This window comes from Protomyctophum parallelum (assembly GCF_964188405.1).
Source record: "Protomyctophum parallelum genome assembly, chromosome: 13".
NCBI lineage: Eukaryota > Metazoa > Chordata > Actinopteri > Myctophiformes > Myctophidae > Protomyctophum > Protomyctophum parallelum.
In genome coordinates, this window is record NC_139708.1 from 11,872,183 (window position 1) to 11,897,175 (window position 24,993).

Genomic DNA, 24,993 nt, shown 5'->3' on the forward strand with positions numbered 1-24,993 from the left:
GGCTTAAAATGTCACAACACACAAAACCCAGTATCCAGCAGGGCAATTTCCAGTAACTAAGAAAGACACAACATTAACTTAAAACACTTACTTGTCTAATGACACACTTGGGGGAAATGATTAAGTGTACAGTAGGCCTACATACAGTAGGCCTACATACAGTAGCTCCCCATTAGGCCAACATGAACATGAAACCAATACCATTTAGCTAATTATCAACAGATGAAAAGTTTAATTTGACTGAAGTGGTGATGTGATTCACGTGCAGATTCAGACGCAACAGATGCAAAGCTGCCTATAGTCACAAACAGTGGCTGCAGACAAGGTCCAACTGGCAGCAGCTCTCCGTTATCACAAACAAATCACCAACACAATTAATTACTCACCTAGCTGCATGCAGGTTCCATGTTTAATTCCAGCGTGTATTGTAAATATGGTCGCTAACGTGGTTTAGCGACTAGCACTTTGACAGCTCATCCCGGCTCATCCATCGTAGCTTGTTTACAAGTGAGAGGGACTTCCTGTGCAGAAACTGCCTCATCAAAATAAGAGCTACTTGTAATGATTAGTCAACACTAGTTTTATTTCTAAGTCTACTTACAGGACGTTAAAATCTCATTTGAGTTCCTTTTGAATACCTGTCAGCATTATCTAAATCTAAATCTCTAAATGTTTAAACTTTTCATGTTTTTTGCCCCCATAAAGTATGCCTCTATATGTCACACAAGAGTGTCATACATTAGTAGTGAAAATGTACTTATCTACAAGCTCACAACATGTCCCAATGTGACATGCTTGTCTATTTTCACTACTACTTCTGTATGACACTATTGTGTTACATTATAGTACTGTGACATTATAGTATGGGGGAAACAACACTATAGGCCTACCCTTTTCCCCTAAACTTTTTTTTACTATTTTGCAAAACATTTTTGAATAATTAAAATGGCCAGTATACAAGCTCACAATGTGTCAATGTAAATTGGCTAGTTGAACTATAAAAAAATGTTTTTCAAAATAGTAAAAAAAAATGCAAAGAAGTTTAGAGATAAGGCATAATAACAGTGACGAAGGTTTAAACAAGGATATGAGGTTTCTTCCCAACAGCAATTAAAAGTATGTTTGCCTCATTGAGAGATCTGTTTTTTCAAGAGCTGTTATCCTGTGATTTTGGATGTTTGGAAGTTGATTTTCAACAGTTACTCAGTTTCAACGGTGTGTCTTTGAAAATATTGTTCTGCCTCACTTTTATTAAGAAGGTTTATTTTAATTTTGACAATAAGTGACTCAGGAAAATGACTGCATGATGAATGCATAGTGTTTGAATGAATACAACTTGAGCACTTTACTACAACCGAGTTGTATTAAGAGCACTTTTTTTGTTTTGTAACAATACAGTATATTGTGACCTAAGATTTAAAACTGTGAATATGATGCTTGCTTTTACTAATGTAGCTTGCTTTTACTATGCTTTAATATGTCTGCTGTTCATTCAGTAGTAGCCTAACAGGGTATTTTTGAGAAGAATCATCTTTTTTCCAGTTACCGCATATTTTCTCGCATATTCCGCATCTTTCCGCAACTTTCTGCATATGCCGCATAATCGCAACTGTCCGCATATTCCGCAACTTCCTGCATGTTCAGCAACATTCCACAACTTTCCGCATATTCCGCATACTCGCAACTTTCCGCATATTCCGCAACTTCCCGCATATTCCGCAACGTTCCGCATATTCCGCAAATTTCCTGCAATTTCACCGCATAAAAGCGCAGAAAAACCCTGCATATTTAATCGCATAATCAAGGATTTTAGCCCTAGGGTTTGCAATGTTCATATTGTCTAAATCAGCTTTGTTTTGTTTGCTAAAACATTTGCTAAAGAGTGACATTGTTGTTTTGGGGAGCACTGGTTTCAATTAATACAACCTCTCGTGTGTTGGCTAGTGAGGTGCACCCTAGGAGAAATTTATACTTCAGGAATAGATTGTTGCTGTCAGACAGAAACCTCATATCCATTGTTCACCTTCATCACTTAGGGGATATTTCACTTTCAAACATGTCTGTGGGGTCATTTTAAAAGCTCCATTTTAACCATGATGCATTCATGAAAAACACCTGTCCCTGGTTCTGGTGAGTGATATTGTTCTTCTAATTCGTGAGGGGCTGTGTTTTTCCACCCAAAAGTTATTAAAAGTAAATGAGAAATAGTAATTGGAAAAAACATTGCCTGCTCACACATTAGGACAATATCAGTCACTCCATTCTGTTAAATTTCCTGACAAAAGCGACGGTTTTGGACATGCAAGGTTTCCGCCATCAATGCTACGCTGTGAATGACAAACAGCCACATGAAGCGCTGTGTAGAGCCCAGGCCTCTAATGAGGAACCGCACGTCCACCTGCTGACTGACGCACACTGATGGAGACGTATACAATAAAAAAAGGCCTGGACAGCTAGGGCTGGTACAGAGCAGTGTGACAGAGAGAGAGGGGGGCAGGGTGTAGCACAAAAAGAGAGAGATTGAGTTAGACAGACAGACAGACAGACAGACAGACAGACAGACAGACAGACAGACAGACAGACAGACAGACAGACAGACAGACAGACAGACAGACAGACAGACAGACAGACAGACAGACAGACAGACAGACAGACAGACAGACAGACAGACAGACAGTGAGAGTGAGAGAGAGAGATGCACAGACAGAGGCAGAGACAAACGGAGTGAGAGTGGGCGGTGAATGGTGGCAGGGAGCATAAGAGACAAAAAGAGACAAAAGGAGAATGATGTATGAGAGAGAGAGAGAGAGAGAGAGAGAGAGAGTGGGCGGTGGGTGAGAGCAGCAGGCTAAAGGCAGGGGTTGCAGGAGGTCTGGCCGCGGTGATTAGTGGAGCTCCACGGCGCCGGGGCTGGTCCAGGCCCGACTTGTCACAGAGGGCTGACACGGGACGCAATTATAGAGGCAGGAAAGTCACCGGTGTGCCCCCTCAGGCATGTGCCAGCCACGCTGTCAACTGTGAGCTGATGCCTGAGCCCACTGGCACCGCCGGAGGTGTCAGAGGTGCTTATGTGGTGTGCTCAAAACTGCAAACCCCCCCGCTTTCCCAGAGAAAAATTCAACCTCGGCTTAACACCACCGCACCCCAGACGCACACCAGAGACTCTGCGTCTGCAGAGGTGAATGCGACGTGCACGTGTGTGGTGTGTGCATGTGTGCATGTGTGTGTATTTATTTGTACCGGCTTCACAAGTGGTTGGCAATACAACTTTTGTTTAGCACCCAGCATTAAGCACTGAAACCCTCTAGTCGTAGAGAAATGGACTTCCTCAGCTTGTTTTTTTTCTCGTCCTCACCAAATCTCTTCTGCATTATAATAATAGCATATCTGCTGTTTTGGGCTAATGCCCCACTCCCTGCATAGTTAGTTGCTGCGAGAGTGAGGTATAGCCAACACCAACTCGGGATTCCTGGATGGCTGCCCTCCACAATTTCCTATCCAACATCAGGTTCTTGAGCTCTTCAGTGTTGTCAGCCAAGCTGTCGCGCCGCAGCACGTCTACATAGGTGGTACACTTCTTTCCACTCCTGGCATTGTCCTGGTTTGGCTCCCATGCATAGGGTCAAGTTTTCTGGGTGCCTGGCACAGTGCCCTGCCAGCCTCATCCTTCTCTCTCTGACCCGTGGTAGGTCCCCATAGAGGTCCACAGTTCTGATGCGGTCCGTCCATGTGACACCTATAGTGCCATTCGTAGCATTCTTGTGTAGACTCCATCCAGGGCTTTTCCCTGTATTGTAATGGTCCATGTCTCGGCAGCAGTACTGACTTATATGAACAGCGGCCTCTTAAGGTCTTCTCCCATATCTGATTTCCACACTCTCCTCATCCCGTGCAAGGCTTTCCAGGCAAGTGCTCTCCGAACCTTCAGATCCTGTTCAGTTGAGGCAGTCCAGGCCCAGAGGTACTTGAAGTCCTCGACTCGCTCGAGCACCGTCCCGTCTGCAGTGGCAATGGTTTTGTCCTCTGTGTTTGTCCTCCTTTTCTACTGCCAATAGTAACTCCCTTCCTTTTTCGATTGTTTCCGAAATTAGGGCGATGTCGTCTGCATAGTCGAGGTCAGTGACCATGATGGGGTGTACTCGCCTCGACTTCCTCGGGTCCCTGCATAGAATATGTATATGCTGGGGTTCAAGTGGGGACATAACCTCATGCTGATTGGGTAGTTTTGCATTTCAGGTGAAAAACTACAGCAGATTAAAAACTAAAAGACACAGCTGCACCATGCAAAGTCATAATGAGTGCATTAAATAGGAATGTCCAGAGCCACAGTCGGGCAAATGTGCAAGCATGACAGACAGTATTGATACTGAAAATTCAACACACCCATTATTAATTTGAATAGCTGCAGCTTTGTTGCTTACACCAGTGTATAGGGCACCTGTGTGATTTTACCATGCTGTATAGTTCTTACCCTGAAGTGGAGATTGTTTGAGTCCTATGGTTCGTTTCATCCCCTTTTGTAGCTCTGGAGACTAGAGATGTAACAGAATGGACCCTATGTATCCTCTCAGACTTACATACTGTTATAGCAGAGGGAGAGAGAGAGAGGAGACGGGATGGGACGGGACATGTTCTTATATGGTCTTCATGGTTTTGAACGAAGGCTTAAAAAGAAAGAAAAAACATAGTTGGAGCACCATGCACCTGGATATCTGTTCGGCCTCTTTCATTTTTTATCACAAACCCCTTTTGCCCCGAAAATTGATTTGGACAAAAATGTCCATGATACCATCTCGGGCTTGAGAGCCGTGCTGGCAGGCTATCAGGTGTGATATTCTCTCTCTCACTGGAAATGGGGCCTGGCCAATGGCCTTGTCCCTTTTAACTAACCTTGGTACAAAACAGAGCTTGGAAAGCCAGTGACAGCATCCTTTTTCTCTCTCTCTCTCTCTCTCTCTCTCCAGCCGGTTGCCGTGCCAAGGACACCGCAGGGGCGATACGGAGACGACCTATACCGCCCCGGACCACGACAACAACAACCCCTCGCCAAACGACATCGATCTGTTGCAGCAACGCTCGCGCACGCATGCCGGACAGCGTGTAGAACATGTTTTCGTGGGCGGAGGAGGGGGAGGGACGGAAGGAGGGGGAGTAATTAGGTTAACGCTTGTAAAGTTGAAGCCTTGTGCGAGGTGGTTAGGAGGCCTGGCAGCGTTAAGCCTCCAGGAGGTCACCGGGGTCATGCAGGGGAGGCTAGCACCGTGCTTCCCTAACATCTGGGTCTGGACACAATTGTAGGGAGGGGGGCACCAAATGGACCGGTTCCATTTACTCTAGTTAAGGGGGTATACACAAATAAGGGTCCGTTTGGTTCCATTTGAACATGCTAAGAATTACAGACCTAGTATGGTCATCCAGGGCTAGCTCTTTATGTGTTTCTGATCCATAACAAAAATGTAATGTTGACAAAAATGTCCACCATGGCGATGACCCCTGAAGGCAGGCTATTTTACTCATTTCGCAAAAGGGGATGACGACTGCAGCCAGAAAAAAGCGCTGGCTAGATGGGGATTCTTGGCATAGACAGATTTGGGAACCCCTGCTCTAGATCACTGCCTGTCTGACCTATGCCAACTGGCCGTGGCTATGTGGTCGTCCTGCCAGGGACACTGGTTTAAGGGCTGGGCAGTGCAGGATGAATTAATGGAATGCCTAATGTTAATTAAAGGTGTCAAGGACTGGCCCAAAGCTCTGGGAGGATAAACCCCCACAAAGATAAATGGGGGGGGGGGGGCACATTTGTAGTCATGCTGTTTGGAGAAATATCGCCCTCAGTATGCTGTGTGTTAAAAAACAAATGAATGCCGCCATTCATCTTGTTTTTTAACACACAGCAGACTTGTATCCACTCTATAAAGGTGAAATTGAGTGCGTGTGAATGTACGTGTGCGCGTGTGTGTGTGTGTGTGTGTGTGTGTGTGTGTGTGTGTGTGTCCATATATGTCCATATAGTCTGGCAGTGCAAATTAGCTTTTCAGGCAATACTGACCCTTTTCACTTTGTGCCTCTATGTGTGGTGTGCGCGACCCTTGATGAAGCCACTATAGCCATCACACAATGGCAACCTATACCTCAAACCCCAACCTAACAATAACCGCAAGCACGGCGCTGCGCATGTTCGTCCAACCTTAACGCATGTTCGCCAACCTAAATCCGGTCGCCAACCTTAACCTAACCTCAGTCTTAACCAGCCATGTAGGTGCAGACTGTCGCCTTAAGGCAGGCATTGTGATGTCAGAACAGAGCTCGATCAGAGAGAGAGAGAGACAGAGAGAGCGAGAGAGAAAGAGAGAGAGACTATTTCACCCACGTATTACTCAGCGAACAGAACTGGGTACTGAACCTCAACAAGCTGATTGACGTGCCTTAGAAGTCTACAAATGGCAAAACGGAATTACACATTCTCTTACAGTGCATAACATCTCCCACTGTGGGCTGATATCCCTCCGAACACTTACCTCTCCATTTACCTGGGCATTTGTGGAGTGAATAACCCTCACTAGCATTATGCCCTTAGGAAACCCATGGATTGTTAAGTGTTTTTTTTTCGATGCCTTGCAGCAAGCGGGAGTTAGAGAGAAGGAACTTGTGTATTCATTGACTCGGCAGGGGAGCGGCTTTCTCCATTTCTCTTCCTCACTGTTGTGTTTTTTCTCTCTCTCTCTCCGCTCCCTCTCTCTGACAGCTGTGCTCTCTCCGGGCCAATTTTAGACTCCGCAATCACCCGCCGTGGCGCACAGACAGATTGCTCAAATGCTACGGCTGCTAAATACAAAAACCTCAGGTCCACGGGAAATATATGAAAATCACTGACCCGTAAAGCTGTTGGACTGGAGAGAGTGGACTGGAGAGAGAGAGAGAGAGAGAGAGAGAGAGAGAGAGAGATGCCTCACAAACATTCTTTTGCATTTACAATATGTTTTCCCGAAGCAATTAACCTTGAGGGTTTGCTGCATGTTTTTTTGTGTGGGAAATGCATGGGGATGATTCCCTGCCATTACCAGGCCTCCTTAAAACAAACACATTTGACAGGGGGGATCGTTAGTGACTATGCTGAACATTGGGCAACTTTTTCTTTCTGAAGGTTTACTAATTGCATGCTGTACAGGCAGCACACAGGGGAGCTAACTGTACTTGTCTGCTATGGTTATAGCTTTGAGCAGAGGTGCATAAAACACTTGAGTAGAAGTATTCAAATGGCAACTTAAAGTGCAAACGTATTTGGATTAAAAACACAATATACTTACACATATACAGTACTCATTGTGCGATATGCCTATATGTTGTGAGTTTGTATTGGCTAAATCGGTAGAAGAAAAAGATAGGGCTTAATTCAGGGATATTCAACTTATTATATAAGTGTGTGTGTGTGTGTGTGTGTGTGTGTGTGTGTGTGTGTGTGTGTGTGTGTGTGTGTGTGTGTGTGTGTGTGCATGTGCGCGCGTGCGTGCCTGTCTGCTTGTTAATGTCAAATTGTATGCACTGTTAAATACGTATAGGTCTACATCTATTCTAAGGTAGCATAATAGACAGACATTTTACCTTATTATTTTTTATTCTTAAAAATGCTAAATACAGTACAACGCACAAGTACTTAGTATTCATACTGATTATTTACATTGCAAAACAATGCAATACTTATTATTTTACTTTGATTCTTGAAATTAAAATAAATGTTTCAATGCAGTTATCATTACACACCTATTACCTACAGTATATTGAGTCATAGGCTATAGTTACTTCCCAGCACAGGACAGAGATTAACGACTTAATATCGTTGACCAGAGTCCCTCAGGGCTTTATGTACTTGTCTTTTCTGTTTTCTGTTATCATGGGGAAAGCTTACGGATGCTGGGGTTTAAGTGCCATGTCCAGGGGACACCTCAAGTGGTCGAAGGAGACGGTGTTGCAATTGTTTTTACTTTTCAGGGTTTTTCCCAGTCCTTGGGGACTTCCAGCACACTACGCACAAGACACCTTCAGGTAAAACACCCCGTTCATATAACCCCATGGAACAGATAGCATACACCCCACAGTATACCAACCGCCCCAATTGTATGCAAATGAAACTCATTTAAAACCAGGTACAGTTCGCAGAGAGAGTGACAGTGTTCACCGGCAGTGAAGTGAAGTGCTTTATTGGTGTGTGTAAGTATAGTGAACACTTGCGTTTGCATTAAAATGCAGAGCTCCTCCGGGGAGTAGAAAGAGGAGATATAGGAGAATGCATTACTCAAAAAAGAATACAATAAAATAAAACATTTACGTTTATGCTCAATTAAAACCTCGGACGATTTATCCATGTGTGGCGCATGCATGTATGACTAAATTGCTTACATTCGTACACACTTAAGGTCATTACACACTGGCGAATTAGCGACGCGATGCGAATAAGCGATCTGAAAATGTGAAATATTAAGAGTTAAAAAGTCTCTTAAAGTCTCTTAATTTCGTCGCCAATTCGCCAGTGTGTAAGGACCTTTAGAGTTACATTATAAGGGAGAATCTTTCTGCGTAGATCAGTAGTAGTTTGATATGTGCGTCTCTCTCTCTCTCTATCTTCTCTTTTTTTCAGTGAGCCATTTAGCCTTTTAACCCGATCGAAAAGGTAGCTTATTAATGCCTATCCTTATTACATATTAACAAGAAAGAAGACTTGTTGACTTTCATTGGACGGTGAAACAGCTCCCAAAGTCACTCATCTTGCCTGTAACCAAATGCAAAGCTGACAATAAGAACATCACAAAACCCTACACCTTTGGAGTTACATCACAGCCCACATCTGTACCAAAGTGTCCTTGCACTTTAATACTCACAAAATGTGTCGTTTAGTTTGTATGTTCTTGTGATTAATATGTATCTGCGGACCAAGCAAGTATCATCCCCTAAAAAAGTGCAATACTTCCAGTTCTATTTATTGTTTCAAATCTGATATCCATGTCCTAAACTCAAACATAACCTCCATAGGATTTATCAAATCAACCAAGAAGTGCATCCCACTCCTGTACCCTAGTATACACAATTTGCAGTGCCATAATAGAACAGTGGAGTATTGTAGTCTTTGTTACTTACTATTGTTTATGCTAATTCCATTTATTGTTTTACCCCTTTTCATGAGCACAATATTAATAAAGATTATTTAACACTGAACACTGATTTAAAACAAATAGAGCCATTTTCTTACATTGCTTGTGTCGTTTCATTGTCAATGGTGCAATTGTAGAGGCTGGCGTTGGCCAGACACAAAGTGGATTCAACAACGCCTCCTCACCGAAGGCGTAGTTGAATCCACGTTATGTGATCTGGCCAAAGCCATGAGGCTAGCATTTGTGTACTACCTGGCCAAGGGACACCCTTCTCCGTGTAGCCAAACTCCTCCACAGCAGCAAGTCAGCAGCAAGTCAGCAATCCGGAATCATCACGGTTAGAACCTCCAAAATGTCCATGAAATCTGTATCGGGAACTCAGTCAGGAGACAATCAATTGAGGCAAAGAAGCGTTTTAAAGATTGAGTAATTATTATTGAGGTACCATCAAGGAAACACACAACTTACATTCAATGTATACCACAGTTGACATGTAATGGAAACCCACAGTCGTGTGTCACAGCACATGTGTGAGAAGACAGTCTAGATATAGTCAAGAGAAAGTCCCACCCCTAACCCATTCATGGGAACGTCTTAAGGCAATAAGGATTTACAACAGGTCCTCAGAGCTATTAATAAGAGGGAAGAAAACACAGGTCTAAGGCAATAAGGATTTACAACAGATAAGAGAGCACAGTAAACCACAGCTGTGTTTTCCAAACCACAGCTGTGGTTTACCAACTGCCCTAAGGTCTCCTTGAGGTGTTTCTTAAATGTTTAACCCCAAATTCCTTGACAGTTAGTAGCCAGACATTAACATGCTACAAATCGAGCTTATAATAGGAGAAATAACAAAAAAACTAAACTAAAACGAACACATTTCAAGGCCCGGCATTTGCCGCATTTAGGGCACAAGCAAGCTCTGGGGGTTCATTCATAAAAAACATAAACTAAACTAATCAAAAATAAAAACTATAATAGCCGTCATGCAGGGACAAATCCACCACAAAAAGTGGCAGAGATATTGCTAAACTCAACACTATAACGTCAGCCACAACACAGACCCACCATTGTGCTGCCGCCACACGCCGCCGGTGCCGAGGATCATAAAAAGTATTATTGAAACAGGTTGTTTAAGGGCATTCTGGGATTCATAACGCACATCCACTAAAATGAAGTTATGACGGTGAAGTTGAGAGGGAAAATAAGCCATGATACGAATGCCTTGGCCTGTTACCTTTCATTATCCTAATGTTCATCACAGTCCGTGCCCCGGCCTCCAGGCTGTCATATTCAAAATTAGAACCTGCAGTCACAAAAAAAAAAAAAAGAAAAGTTGTCATGGAAACGCCAAGTCAGCCATCATCCATTGGAAGCCTTGACATGATATCACTAGGTGAATATAATCCTGAGGACGCCATCGTTGTATGTCGGCCAGAAACCTTGTAGGCCTATCACCTGTTTTCAACTTGTGTGTTTTTCTTTTTGTTACTTAATGCCTTGCCTCATCCAACAATCTAGTGTTGCCGTTACGACCTTATATGGAGTCTAGAGGCTAAGGAGTTACACATAACTAAAAAGTAACACAAACCAGAGTAACCAAAAAAGTGAATATGTATTAATAATCTTGAGGTTACGGTTACAGAAGTTGATAGAAAATGTCAATAGGGAAAGCATATATCATCGGGGAGGCCAAGGCCAAAACAACAAACAAAACTCCACCCTACCTGAAAAGGAAAAGAGTTAAGCTACGGCACTCCAAACAAAAATGACAATCTAAGCTCCCTAACTAAACATAAACAAAGGATTAAATTAAATGGCAGCACACCCCTACCAAGCTTCCCTTGTCTTTACTTTAAACACTCAGTATTAAAGGTTTTATGACATTCATTTTCATTTATTTTTATTTATATATTTTATTTTAGGTTTTATGACCTCAATTACACCCAAAAAACCTGAACTTTGAACATTCAGTGGATTTTCTGTGATCTGAAGTTTTCTTTGGGGTTTTTGGGGCCTTTTGAGCTACAATGAAAACAGGCAACACAGTGAAACAATCTGCTGGCAAATCCCATTGACATATATGGGATTTGCAGTAAGTGATGTCACTTACTGCCGGCAAATCAGAGCACCTGTTTGAGCCAGAAAACCCCAGATCACAGAAAATCTACTGAATGTTAAAAAGTTCATGTTTTTTGGGTGCAATTGAGATTAGAAAACCTAAAAAAAACAAGAACAATTCCAAAACCTTTTTTTTTATGTCACAATCCCTTTAAAGTTACCTTATCAAGCACTCAGCACGAGTCAGCAGCATAAGGCATGGCACACAGCCTACAGACTTGGAACACAGGATTGAAATTCTAGCTACAAACAAAGGGTTCAGCACATGGATGTGACGGATGGCAAATGGCTGAAGTGGTGTTCATCTCAGGCTCTAATGGCTGGCTGATGAGATGAGGCACAGGTGTGCCTCCAAACAAGCCACTCCTCCAATCTCCACTTGACTCCACCCTCAACACCATGTAGGGCACAGATCACTCAAAAATCACTCAGGAGGGTTAACACACAATATGAGGCCACATAAGGCCGTAACAGTTGCACAGAGTGAAAATAGTAGTAATGAAAGTAGTGAAAATAGTAGTAGTGAATTCGTGAAAATAGACAATCTAGAAGCTCACAATGCTTTTTTTTGCAGTAGAAAGAAACGGTTTTGGACATAGGACTACAAGGTTTCGACCCACAGTGGCAACTGGTAGGGCTGTCACAACCGTAAAAGTTTACTTGACAATTTAATTGTGTTATTTCTGTGAACGTTTTTTACGTAGCAGGTATGACAAATAACGTTTATTTAAAGGAGCATTCAGTGATTTGGGGTGATTTGGAATACCCCCCGGTCCGCCCCGGTAACAAGATGTACACATGCACTACCTCAACTTTTCTTGGGTTTGGGCACTCAGTGCTCAGTGCTCTCTGCACGGCCCTGTGCTGCCTAAACAGACATGCGGAGTACATCCACACAGTAGAGTCACGAAGATGCCAGATGCTGCGAGCGGCAGGAGTCTCTTCCTGGTTTTTAGACAGCTGGTGTATGGACTAGGGATGTGTAAATGTGTCCAAAATGAAAATCGATTTGTACAAGTAAGACGCGCAAACGCTTGAAGCGAACGCAGCTCGTGTGTGTGTGGTTGTGTGTGTGTGTGTGTGTGTGTGTGTGTGTGTGTGTGTGTGTGCTACAGCTGCGCCCTGTGTGTGTGTGTGTGTGTGTGCTACAGCTGCGCCCTCTGGTGGCGGGCGGGTGGTGTAACAGCGGGACAGACACAGACACACAGACACACACACAGACATTCAGCCCTTGCTGTCATAGTAAGTGGCTCACTGCGTTCGCAATAATTCAATATTAACGATTCATCAATTAATCAATTTTTTTTTTGGGGGGGGGGGCTTTTTTTTTTTTTTTTTTTTAATGAACCCTACAAATAAAAAAAAATCTTCCCCCCAAGGGGTACCTAAGTCAAAAAAGTTTGGGAACCCCTGATGTAGTTGATTAATAATAATTGTAACTCTTGAGAGTTAATAAGGGTCCATTTGGTTACTAACTCCATCTTTTAAATGAGGACCACTGGTGGTCCCTGGACCACTGTTGATCCAATTGATCACCATAGCAACCCCAGCCTAGGCCTGATTAGGTAAATTCCCAACACCTGCTAAATCCTCCAAACCTGTATCTTGATTGGAATCAATCTCCACTCACACTCCTCTCAGTCATGCAGCTACACAGACACATCCCAGGCACACTTTGGTAGGCCTATAGCCCTGTCCTGTTTGGATGACAATATTGCCTTTCCAACAGATTTTCATTTAAAAAAAAAACGGAAAAAAAAGAAAAAAAATGAAAAAAAAAAGATTATCGATTATTAATTTTCATAATCGATTTCGGGTCCTATCAATCGATTAATCGATTAATCGGACCCATCCCTAGCGGCAACTTGCAACGTCGGCAAAGAGTTTCCGGTTTTCTGGCTGATGCTGCAAGTTGCCGCGTGGTGTGGGTGGAGCTTCATTTCCATCCACCAGCTGTCTAAAAACCAGGAAGAGACACTTTGTGACTCTACTGTGTAGAAGCACCCACATACATACACTGCTAAACAGTGCCACTTTAAGTCACCCAGCAGTATTGCAGTTGTCCTCGGACATGGCCTACATACATACACATTAGGGACACACATAGTTGTCCATTGGAGCGGATAGGCACTGCAAAAAAAAAGAAAAACTCAAAACAACACAAAAAGTTATAATATGGAGATAGGAGGTTTCTGCCCGACAGCAACGACATACAGTAGATATTTTACACTGTGTTGTACGTCAGTGTTTAAGAGGTTAAATGTGTTTAGTGGACTGTGCGGGCTCGGCAGATTCATTATGAAAACACCACTTTACTCCGATTGCAAAATGATATTGACCTTTTGTGATATCTTGCTGTAGCAAAGCGTGTCTCATTGTGGTGGAGTCAATGCCCGGACCGCATCCCTTTGTAAGGTGCTTGATGTCGGCTGGCATGCTGAGTGCCAGCCAGGCTATCAGGTGGGTGTTAGGATGACTCATTCTTCCCTCCGCTCCCATGCACGCACACACACACTCACACACACACACACACACACACACAGCGAGAGAGAGAGAGCCTGGGCAACAATGGCAGCAGGGGTTTTTGTGTTAGCTATACCGCCACAAAACAAAATACTTCCTGGGTGGCTTTAGCTGATTTTTACCTCGCTTAGATCAATGACAAGGGGCCAAATCTCCCTTTGTGTTTGAAACGTGTGCTTGAAATCCACTCGGTGGGGTCGGAGGGGGGTTAGAGTGTCGGTTGGAGTACAGAGGTAGAGAGAGGGAAACAATTGCAGAGGAAAGGGGACTGCACAGGGCCAGGGGTGGGGTGGGGTGAGGTGTTGTTTTGAGGGGGGGGGGGGGGGGGGGGGGGTGGACGACGGAAGAGAGATTACGATAGAGAGCACGCCGGCCACCCCTGGAGGGGGTTTCGCTCTGCTCTTGTTCCCCGGGGAAATTGCATCACATATTGATCCATGTTCCCTGCCATCTAATGGACGCAAGAGGGTGGATGCATTGGTGGCAACTTGGGAAATAGCCATGAGAGTAACAAGGAGTCATTAAGGCATAAAAACCCAGGTTGGGTGAAACGGAGGACCTTTTCTCCCCTTATCACCCCCGCCCCCTCCTCCCTGGCCTTACATCCTGGGCCTATCGGCTGGGGCCTGAAGCAGACAGCCAGACACACACACACAGACACATACCTGCAGGGAGCCAGATTGCCAAAGCAAAGCGCTATACCTCGCCGCACCCCGGGGCTGCAGGCGAACATTTGTCTCCATTACGGCCCTTACACCGGCAAATAAACAGGGGAGACAGACAATCATTCTGCATTACATCCATGACTATAGCACTTTACATTTCCTATCAGCTTAACAGACTCCCTGGGCCATTTCACAATCCTCACATTCATTTTTTACTGCCTCTCTCTCCTCCGTCGCGCACGTTGCGCTCTGTGTGAGTGTGCCCGAGCGCTCACAGATGGAGCTTTTTTTTTTACGAGAGCAGGGCTTTCACCGATGCATTTATGGGCCTTTCCTCCGGAGCACAACAAAAAAAATGTACCAACACGTGACGCAGTGGATGCATTGCCATCAGCGATATCGCCCCGTACCACAGAATCAGAATCGGCTTTATTGTCACATAACACAGGTTTACAGGTGTAAACAAGTGGGGTGAATGTTCTTTTTTCGTACTCACAGGCTCCATCATTTTGTCGCGTTCGGGAAAAGGAGGCGGAAGGCTGCATGAGGATGGCAGGAAGACCAAAGGAAACAAAAATATATATATACAGAAACGGGTAATCAAATGTTCTAATATGAGTAGAGTGAAGCGATGAGTACCATATCATGCCCTACTTCATCCTACAAGAGTAACGTAGCAAGAACAACTGATCTACAAACAATATGACACAATGTGAGCTTGCAGATCCGTCTTTTTTATTCAAGTGAAAGTGAAAGTGATTGACCACTTAATCCCCTGATGGTTGAACAGAGTCGGCTCAGCCAGGGCTCAATACTAGTGTATTTCCCTTTCTGTTTTCTGATACTGTGGGGCATGGTTTAGCTGGAAATGGCTTTCCCCACAATACGCATGCAGGGGTTTAAGTGGTTAAACCAATGAAACCAATGTTTAAACCAACGAAGACCAGCTTGTGACTAAATCATACGACCTACTTTTGGATACATTATGCCAAATTCTGATTAGTTTGTGAGTCAACTTGCGCCTTTACAAGCTCAGGTATTAAAATAATTATGTCAGAACACTTGGGCACGAATCCAAATAAAAAGCTGTAAAATGTCTTTGAAGGCAAAGAATAAACTTTTGAGTTTGAGGCCGTTGCCTTCACCCTTCATAAGTCTTTAATTCAAAAACAGAATGAACGCAAAAGCGCTTTTCAAGGCAAGGCCAGAGTAGAGCGGCGTGGAGAGAAAAAATATACAAGGCATCAGTAGCCTATACTAATCATTAAACTGCTACACAATAAATGCTTAGTTATCATTCTGCACACAGAAGACTGTATAACATGGAAACAAATGATTCCATTTGGTTGCATTCTATACGATCTTCGGATGACGGAGAAGTCAAATGTTTCCCATTATTATATGGGTGTAATGCACAATGTAAATGGGTAAATGACTCAAACCTTCTCTTACGTAGGTCCAAACCACACATAGATATCACACACAAGCGCAGAGTTGCGCTGAGCTGCAACAAATATGCTGTTTCCACAGCAATGATTTTCGCAACGTAACGTAACGTATAACTGCTGGGTTTCCAAGGCAACAATTGTTTTGCAACTTGACGTAAAGCGCAAAGGCACACACACACTCCACACCATACACACACCCACACACCAGAGTTGGCTGACACACACAGACGGACAGATAACTTGGATGGAAACTACCGTCTTCTCGTGCCAATAAAGCACCTTTACAGTATATTGAATCACTTGCAACACAATGCAACGTCATGCGCTGCGGTGCAATGGGACATATCAGACCGCTGCGACAAATGCTAAAACGGATCTGTTGCCACACTAATTATTGGTGTGGTTTGGGCTTTATTCTCCTCACAAATGTTCTCTTTTTAATTAAAATGAGAAATGTCTCAGGGAGCTCCTTCTCCTTTCTTTCACTTCGATTAGGCTAGTCAATCTGTATTTCCGTCGCCGCCCCCTCCCCCTCTCGTCTCCCTGGCATGTAACGACTCGAAACCGACTTGCTATTAGGATTCAAATACTTCTCCATTATTCTCGAGGTGTGGTGGGTGGTGGGCAATTTTCGGCAACAGACGAGGCACTTTCCCTTGCATGTAAATGCTTAATCACCTCTCAACCCCGCAGAGAAATGAATCGGCACCGTGCATGTAAATAAGTCCGCCGTCACTTAGCGCACAGGGAGGTGTCTCGCCCCCCCCACCCCCACACCCGGGTGTCACGGCTGAAGGTGATTTTGATTTGCTGCCATTTTGGGGGATATTAAGTGCAGTGGATATTGAGAGCTATTACTGTATGGGCTGGGAGAGACAGGCGGGGCGGTATCAATCCCCGTCAGAGAGGTGGAAATCCGTCACTCCCAGACAGACGCAGTCAGGGAGGTATAGCTACTAGTAGGCCGACACCAGCTGCATGAAAAGCACTTGCTCCCCCCCATGAGTGGTGGGGTGTCTAGACTAGCCTCTTGTATAATGGAGGACTGTGAGCAGGCACACATACATCAAGGGGGGCTTCAGCCCCATGCCCCTTTAACCGTCTGTAAAAAAGAAACTGCCTTCTCCAGACCATGAATGCAGCATTTACTATGGTGAAATGTATACAAATGCCCCCATTTCCGCGCCATACCTGAAGGCAAACATTCAGGAGAATTGCATTTTCCCCTGAAATCTCCTGAACTTTAACGCAGCATTTTGTGCAGAGATAATTTGTCCCATGTTTAGAAATCCATGCCACATCTTCAGTAGCTAAAGAGTGCGGGGTCACGCCCCAAGCTTTTTAGGGAATTTCAGCCCCTGCCACTGTACAATTCTCTGCACGTGCCTGGATGTGAAGCCTCTAAGCTCCTATAGGCACCATGATCCGTTAGAGCTCTGGCAGTTGGCGTATCGTCTCTAGCAGTGGTGCAAAACGTATACTTACATTTTGTACTGAAGTAAAAATATCAGTACGGCAGTGTAGAAATACTCTCTGTTAAAGGACCACTTCACCACTTTTCAACCTATCTTCATAATTATAAGTCCTCACTAATAATCATGAAAAAATTGTGCAATTTATTTCTACTCGGTCTGTGTCTCATAGGAGGGCTGTGGGCAGTTCAGAAACCGTCTTCCAGTGACATCATCGATGGGGAATACAAGCTAATAAAAACTGCAGGCTTTCTAGTCCTGAAAAGTTGCAATGTGAAAATGGAAGCCATCGTTCTCACGATAATGAAAATCTAAACATTTTTGTAAAAAAATATTGTTTAAAAAATAAATCTGCCTAATGATGATGTCACTGGAAGACGGTTTCTAAACTGCCCACAGCCCTCATATGAGACACAGACTGAGTAGAAAAAGATTGTGCCATTTTTTCATGATTATTAGTAAGGACCTATTATATGAAGATAGGTTGAAAAGTGGTGAAGTGGTCCTTTAAGTGAATGTCCGGAATTCTAAATTTACTTAAAGTAAAACAACAGAAGTAAGCCGTTATGCAGAATATATCATTCCGAGTTTAAAAAAAGCTGATCTACAAGCTCACATTGTGACACATTGTGAGCTTGTAGATCTGCCATTTTCAAATGGCCAAAATGTATATGAGGCTGAAGTTGATAATGTAGGTTTTGTAATAATAATCCAAATCTACAAAGTAACTAGTAACTAAAGTTTTCAAATAATTGCAGTGGAGTGAAAGTACAGAATATAATGTAAAAGTGTTGAAATTTGAATTACTCAAGTAAAGTACAAATATCTCAAAGGTAAATGTAATTATACACTTTCCACCATTGGTCGCTAGTCGGAAAGAAACCTGTTATGTCTCCCTTCCCAGGTTATTAAGTGTAAACTAAAAAACGAACTTTTCCATGTGTAACACTGTGACGTGGGTTTGTGCTGTTTTTTTGTTCTCGATACCGCCATGCAAAAAATAAAATAATAATAAATTAGCTAGGGGCAAGGTTTCCCAAACGTTTCAGGCCGCGACCCGACCAGAAAAAACACATTTGAACTGCATGGGGACCCCCCCACCCCCCCACCCGGACAAGCACTTCGATTTGAGTTGAGTTGAGAGGCATTACTTTTTTGTTTGATTCGCTTCATGGATTCACAATGTATATCCATGGAACAGAGTCAAACTAAATGTACAAGCAAAATGTCAAACAATGTATATATTATACATTGTGGAAAGCTATAGTAACGTTGTGAAGCTTGCAGATCGTCTATTTCCGGCAGCATGCGATGGAGCATGAATTGGGCATTCGAGCCGCCACCTCTCACAGGACCCCTCTGTTGTCCAATGAATCCCCCCGTCCCAAAACGGGACCCCTCTGTTGTCCAATGAATCCCCCCGTCCCAAAACAGGACCCCTCTGTTGTCCAATGAATCCCCCCGTCCCAAAACAGGACCCCTCTGTTGTCCAATGAATCCCTCCGTCCCAAACGGGAACGAGAATGGGAAGTGAGGTAGTGTGGGGATTAAGAGAGAGAGAGAGAGAGAGAGAGAGAGAGAGAGAGAGAGAGAGAGAGAGAGAGAGAGAGAGAGAGAGAGAGAGAGAGGGAGGGAGGGAGGAACAGGAGAACGCTCATTATTTCTCCCTAATTGCCCACGAGTGACCCTCCATGATTCCCCCACTGCACTGCGGCCAGGTACGACGCCTCATTACGGGCGAGCCGCTCTCCTCCCCACTCCTCCCAGGAGGAAGGCATGAAAAGGCCATGAAAGGCCTCGGCTGACAGGGAGGCTGGGCAGACCGCTACCAATTAACGGCTGCTTTCTCTTTGCCTTTCGCTTCCGACTCGCCACTCCTCGTGTCGCCGCAGCCCGCAGGCGTGTCCGTACGCGAGGAGGTGGGCGAGGGAGTGGGCGAGGGAGCGATGTGTGAGCGACCGCGTTGGTAAGCTCACGCAGTGTTCCCCGGGTCAACTCGGGATGGTTTGTTCCGGAGGTTAACGGGTTGAGGGTTAAATACAATTTTGAGGTACTTTTACTATACTTGAGTATGTCCATTTTCGAAAACTTTGATCTCAGCAGTGGCAAATGCCATTTGAGATTGTTATACATTTGAACCTCGTGAACTGGGATATTCTGCAGAAAGAGTATACTTAATACGTTTGGTACTTTTTTCTTTTTTTATCTTAATAAAAAAAAGGAAAAAAAAAAATCCCATGATTTTGCAACCCATTTTTTCACCCAGTGTCAATTATCTAATGTAATCCTGGGCGCTACACTTGCTCTGCCAACCTGGTGGGGTAGCGGACTGACCTCATGCTTCCTTCTATGCATGGCAGGGGGAATTTCCCCGACCGGACGTAGCCTGTGGAAGGAACACGCTATTCCGACCAGTTCCTTTCCCCTCCATCAGGCGCCCTGGCTGGCCAGGGGGAGGTAGTTTTGAGACCAGGATTACTGCATGTTACTCAAGTACATTTCGAATAGCGGACTTTTACTTCTACATTGCAGTATTGCTACTTTTACTTATTAAATTTAGAACTTTTAACTTTTCTTAAGGGTTAAGCCTTAAAGGATGAGGCACACAGCGCCGTCTAGCCCCACCCCCGACAAACCCACAATCCCATGCTCATTTACATGTTTCTCACGCCCCGTCCCCTTCCTCCTCCTCCTCCTCACTTGTTGGCCATTAGTGAGGGTTTGTGTTTGTGCCGTCTTGACGTCTTAAGGAATGGAGGTATGTGGACTACATTGGAAGAGTTAGATATAGATCCCTCATTATCCAGGAGGATAAACCTCAAGAGATGCGTGACATATACAATGCAGCCACTTTAACTTGAGATTTACAATGCTACCACTTTTGACACACTAAGTATAATGAGTATAATATAGGACATTGTGGGTTGTATATTGAGATGGCATGTGGCATTAAAAAGGACAAATCAAACATATGGAACACCATAATAAAATAGCTATAGCCTCAGTAATGAACCAGTGAAATTACGGAATGTTATGACACCTCTCATAGGGATTGCATTGACATCTGACCATTCTAACAGACCAGAAGTGGGGGTGTGAATGTGTAGGCGCTGTGTCTCTATAGTAGTAGCAATTAGCTATAGTATAAAATGGGAGAATAGCCATCTGTTGATTATTCAAGTGTGGATGACTTCTGAGGGTCCCTGGCGGCACAAAACCTTGTCAGATGCATGGGGGTTCGCAGCCAAATGCATATCCATGTGGGGGTTCTTGGTTTGAGAACCACCGGTTTAAAAGGCATTTTGTAGAATCATCCTCTTAATGGGTTAATTACTTTAGGCTGCAATGAAGGCTACATGTGATGTTTATAAGTGTTCATATGCAGCCTCTCTGTGGCGTGAACACAATGAAGGCTACATGTGATGTTTATAAGTGTTCCATGCAGCCTCTCGGTGGTGTGAATTAACACAATGACCCAGTCAAGGTCAACTCTCCATGTCAGGCCCACAGAGCTGCAAGGGCGGAAAGGAACTAAAGTACATCTACTCAAAAGTACTGTACTTGGGTAGTTTAAAGGACCACGTCACCACTTTTCAACTCCTCTTCCTATAATTGAAAAAAGAAAACAGTGTTTATTCAGTAACCGGAGTCTCCCTGTCTTTCCAGCTCTTTGACTGCCACAATTGTTTCAGTCTCTGTCCATTCATGTGCCATGGGTATTTTAAAGTGAGGTGCCTTATTCAAGCGGCAGACATTATCCCAGGCCTTAACTGGAAGTTAGCTCATGGATATAAACACCACCCCAGGCATATTCCTTTTCTAACTCAGTCAGGATACAGCTTTAACAAGTGAAATAGGAAGTGATGACACAAAGAAATGAGCACATTAAACTGGAACAAATGATTGGCTGAAAATGACCCCTGTTATTGAACTCTCTCTCTCTCTCTCTCTCTCTCTCTCTCTCTCTCTCTCTCTCTCTCTCTCTCTCTCTCTCTCTCTCTCTCTCTCTCTGGTGGAAGAGTGCATCACTGCATGCCTGACTGACATCTCACAGTGGATATCTTCTTACCACCTCTAGATAAACCCAGACAAGCTTCTCTTCTTCCCAGCTAAGTCCTGCCCCACGCAGGAGCTAAACATTTCCATAGAGTCTATGGAAATGTTTAGCTCCTCCTTGTCTATGGCATAGACAATGCCTTGGTGACTTTGGTTCCAACAGCAAAGAACCTTGGTGTTGTCCTGTACAGTCAGCTCTCATTCAAAGCACACATTACATTACATTACTCAATCCTTTAGGTTTACATAACATTTGACAAATCAGACAATTCTACACCTCACCCAGGAGTCATCGAAGCTCCATATCCAGACAATTACAACAGTGATATCCAGTGGCGAAACTACATGGCAGTTGGCCCCGGTGCAGATATCTTGTGTAGGCCCCCAAAACTATTATTGTTATCAGGCTATCAGAAATGACTTTGGGCAAACTGGGTTAAACTTGCAGAGTGACAGATTACTTTACCTGGGTTACATCTTCTGATAGTGCTGACATGACATAATAATCCCATCTAGTGTTTCATTAGCGCGACGGAACGTGACAGAATAGTCTACAGCTGAGGTTCTTCTTCTTCTTCGTGGGGTTTTATGGCGGTTGTCATCCAAATAGTTGCATTACCGCCCCCTTCTGATCTGTGTGTGGATCAGACAAAACTAAAACTTGCCAAAAAAGCCCTGTACAAACGTAATAGTGCCCTCTCCAAAGTGATCGCTTCTTGTCCATACAGATGTCATCACTTAAGCCTGCATTACTTTCCCCCTCAATTGCCTGCTGTACTTTCACTGCCGCTTTTCCATTATTGTCCTTGCTCCTCTCCACTCTCTTTACCGCTTCGGCATAAGACAACCCCTTCACTTCTGCTTGAATCCTGCTTACCATTACCTCCTTCTCTCTCCTAGGACACCCAGCTGATCCGGTGTAGTGTCCCCCACCACAATGTACACACTTTTCTTCTCCCTGCCCTTCTTTACATTCCTCTCCTTCGCATTTTTCCTCCCCACACCTTCCACACCGTCTGTTCTCCCTGCACACTGCTGCCACATGCCCATAACGTTGTCAACAAAAGCACCTGAGTGGTGCTCTCTCATATGGCCTTACCCTGTAACTCATGTAACTCAAGTACACTCTCTGAGGTAAATCTCCTGAAAAGGTCAAACAAACAGACCCACTTTCCTCGCGTTTCCCCTCTCTGAATCTGGACATTCTTTTTGCCTCACAAACTCCGTCAACAAGGCTCACAAATGCTTGTGGCCTTATTGACAATGGCAACCCGCTTATAACTCCCTTGCAGCGTTTTCCTTCAAGTCGAAATGTACTCACTTGGTGCTTCCCATACTTACTGATGCGTAAAGCATCATCCACCTGCTTAGCGCTACACTCAAAAACCACCAGCCCGCTCCTAGCAATCCTTAGCGATTTAATTCCCCCCACTTTCTTTTCCACAAACACTCCCAGATCATGTTGATCCTTGAAAATGCCGTCGACCTGCGACTCCGCCCTCATCCCAATAAAATATCTCTCTTCCATGTCACTTTCTGAGCTGTTTGATCCTTTCTTCCTTTTCTTTTCTTGCTTGAATCCATAATTTCCATCACGGGAGGCTGCTTGACTTTCATTATCAGAATCCTCTGCCGAGTCCGACTGCATTTCAAAACCACCGTCCTGCGCGTTCCTACCGGCATACACCTCGCCAGTCGCAACACCTATTTCTTACAGCTGAGCTTGTTGTGCTGATGACAGGCAGGCAGCGAAAGCGCGCCATGAACACAGTATACACACACATGTGGAGTGGATAGTGATGTCACTGTTATGCAACACGGAAGTAGTATGGACTTGAAGCTGTTTATAAACCAGTCAATCAGTGACATCACTGACTAATGCTTGGTGTTACTCTTCCTGCGACCGATAGCCCCTGAAAACCAGGCTTTCACCGTCGTCTAGTCCTGACTCTTTTTTTTCTCTTCTTCTTCCCCCTTCATAAATGGTAAATGGTGCATTTATATAGCGCCTTTATCCAAGGCGCTTTACATAGATTGTGCATTACATTCACCCATTCATACACCGATTGCGGTGGAAGCCATGCAAGGTACCAACCAGCACATCAGGAGCAATTTGGGGTTCAGTGTCTTGCCCAAGGACACTTCGACATGTAGACAGGAGGAGCTGGGATTCGAACCGCCGACCCATGGATCATTGGACGACCTGCTCTACCTCCTGGGCCACAGTCGCCCCTTGGGGGCACTGGGCCCCCGTGATGCTGCACGTCCTGAGCTTGTATATCTTCCATTTTCAAAATAATTTTGAATAGATTAAGCTGAGATGGGACAATCTGCGTAATTAATTTACTATTGGAAATTTGACCTGCAACATGGAATATATCTACGTTGTGTTATTGATACTTTTACTTACGTAAAGAATGGGAGTACTTCCTCCACCACTGCACGCGACCTTGCCGAAGGGCCTATTCTCCTTTTCAGACGCAGGGCTAGTTTTTTTCCCTCTCTTTCTCAAAGGGTTTGATACATTCAAGCAGCAGCCCCCGCCTCTGTAATAATAATGACTGGTTCCGAAACACCCTGCATTCAGGGCAGCCTTCCTGTCTATTACTGACATGAAAGACAGCATTTTCAAAGAGTCGTCTCTCCTCAAAGACACATGACTTGCCTTCCCCAAGGTCACGTCAAGCTTCCAACTCTGAGCGAAACAATGGAAGCAGTGGAAGTTAACTCCGGCTGGTACCAACAGAGGGCCACCAAAATTTGCGCATTTGCGCATTTAATAATCTATTAAATGTGTAACACTGGTTTCTTTCAAAAGTGGACTGAACCATCTATCAAGAGAACAGGGGAGGTAAACGTAATCTTCCTATCGCCTTTGTACATAGTTTTGTATTTGTTGATGGTGTGTTTTATTGTGTTGATTTTTGTATGTTTTGTTAATGAATTGAAGTACATAGGACCACAATGGAAACAAATCCCCTTTTTTACCATTGAGCCAATAGATAGAGCCTGTCTGCTTGCTCAGGGGATGAATTGAATCTCGACCTTCAAGTCAAAATCTGTGTAAGATCCTGTGTCTAGGTGAGCCATGACCTTTGACACGATATTACGAGAGATCAGGGAGAGAAAATACAACAATTGCATATTAAGTTATATTGTAGGCTGTTAACATACTCGACAATTTGGAGAAAACAAATTTTATTCATAAAGAAATCATATATCCACATATGTCGTTCATTCTACATTCATTGTCAATGGGAATGTAATGTTTGTGTAAGACGGAAATATACTCTAATAGCTGAATATGGGAGGGTCCAGCGCTCCTCAAAAAGTGCGTGTAAGGGAAGCAGTGCATTGGGGTTTTGAAACGGAGCAGAGAGGTGCTGATTGGTGCCGCTGTCTCGCGGGGGTTGCGTTGTTTGCCTGCAGGGAAAGGTCAAGGGAGGCGGACAGGAGTAACGAGGTGTGAAGGGAAGGCACCGGCGTCCTCGCCTCCTGGAGGTCCTCTGAGACGGCACGGTGCAAGGTGTTAATGCAGATGCCAGCGCATGCAGCCCTCCCT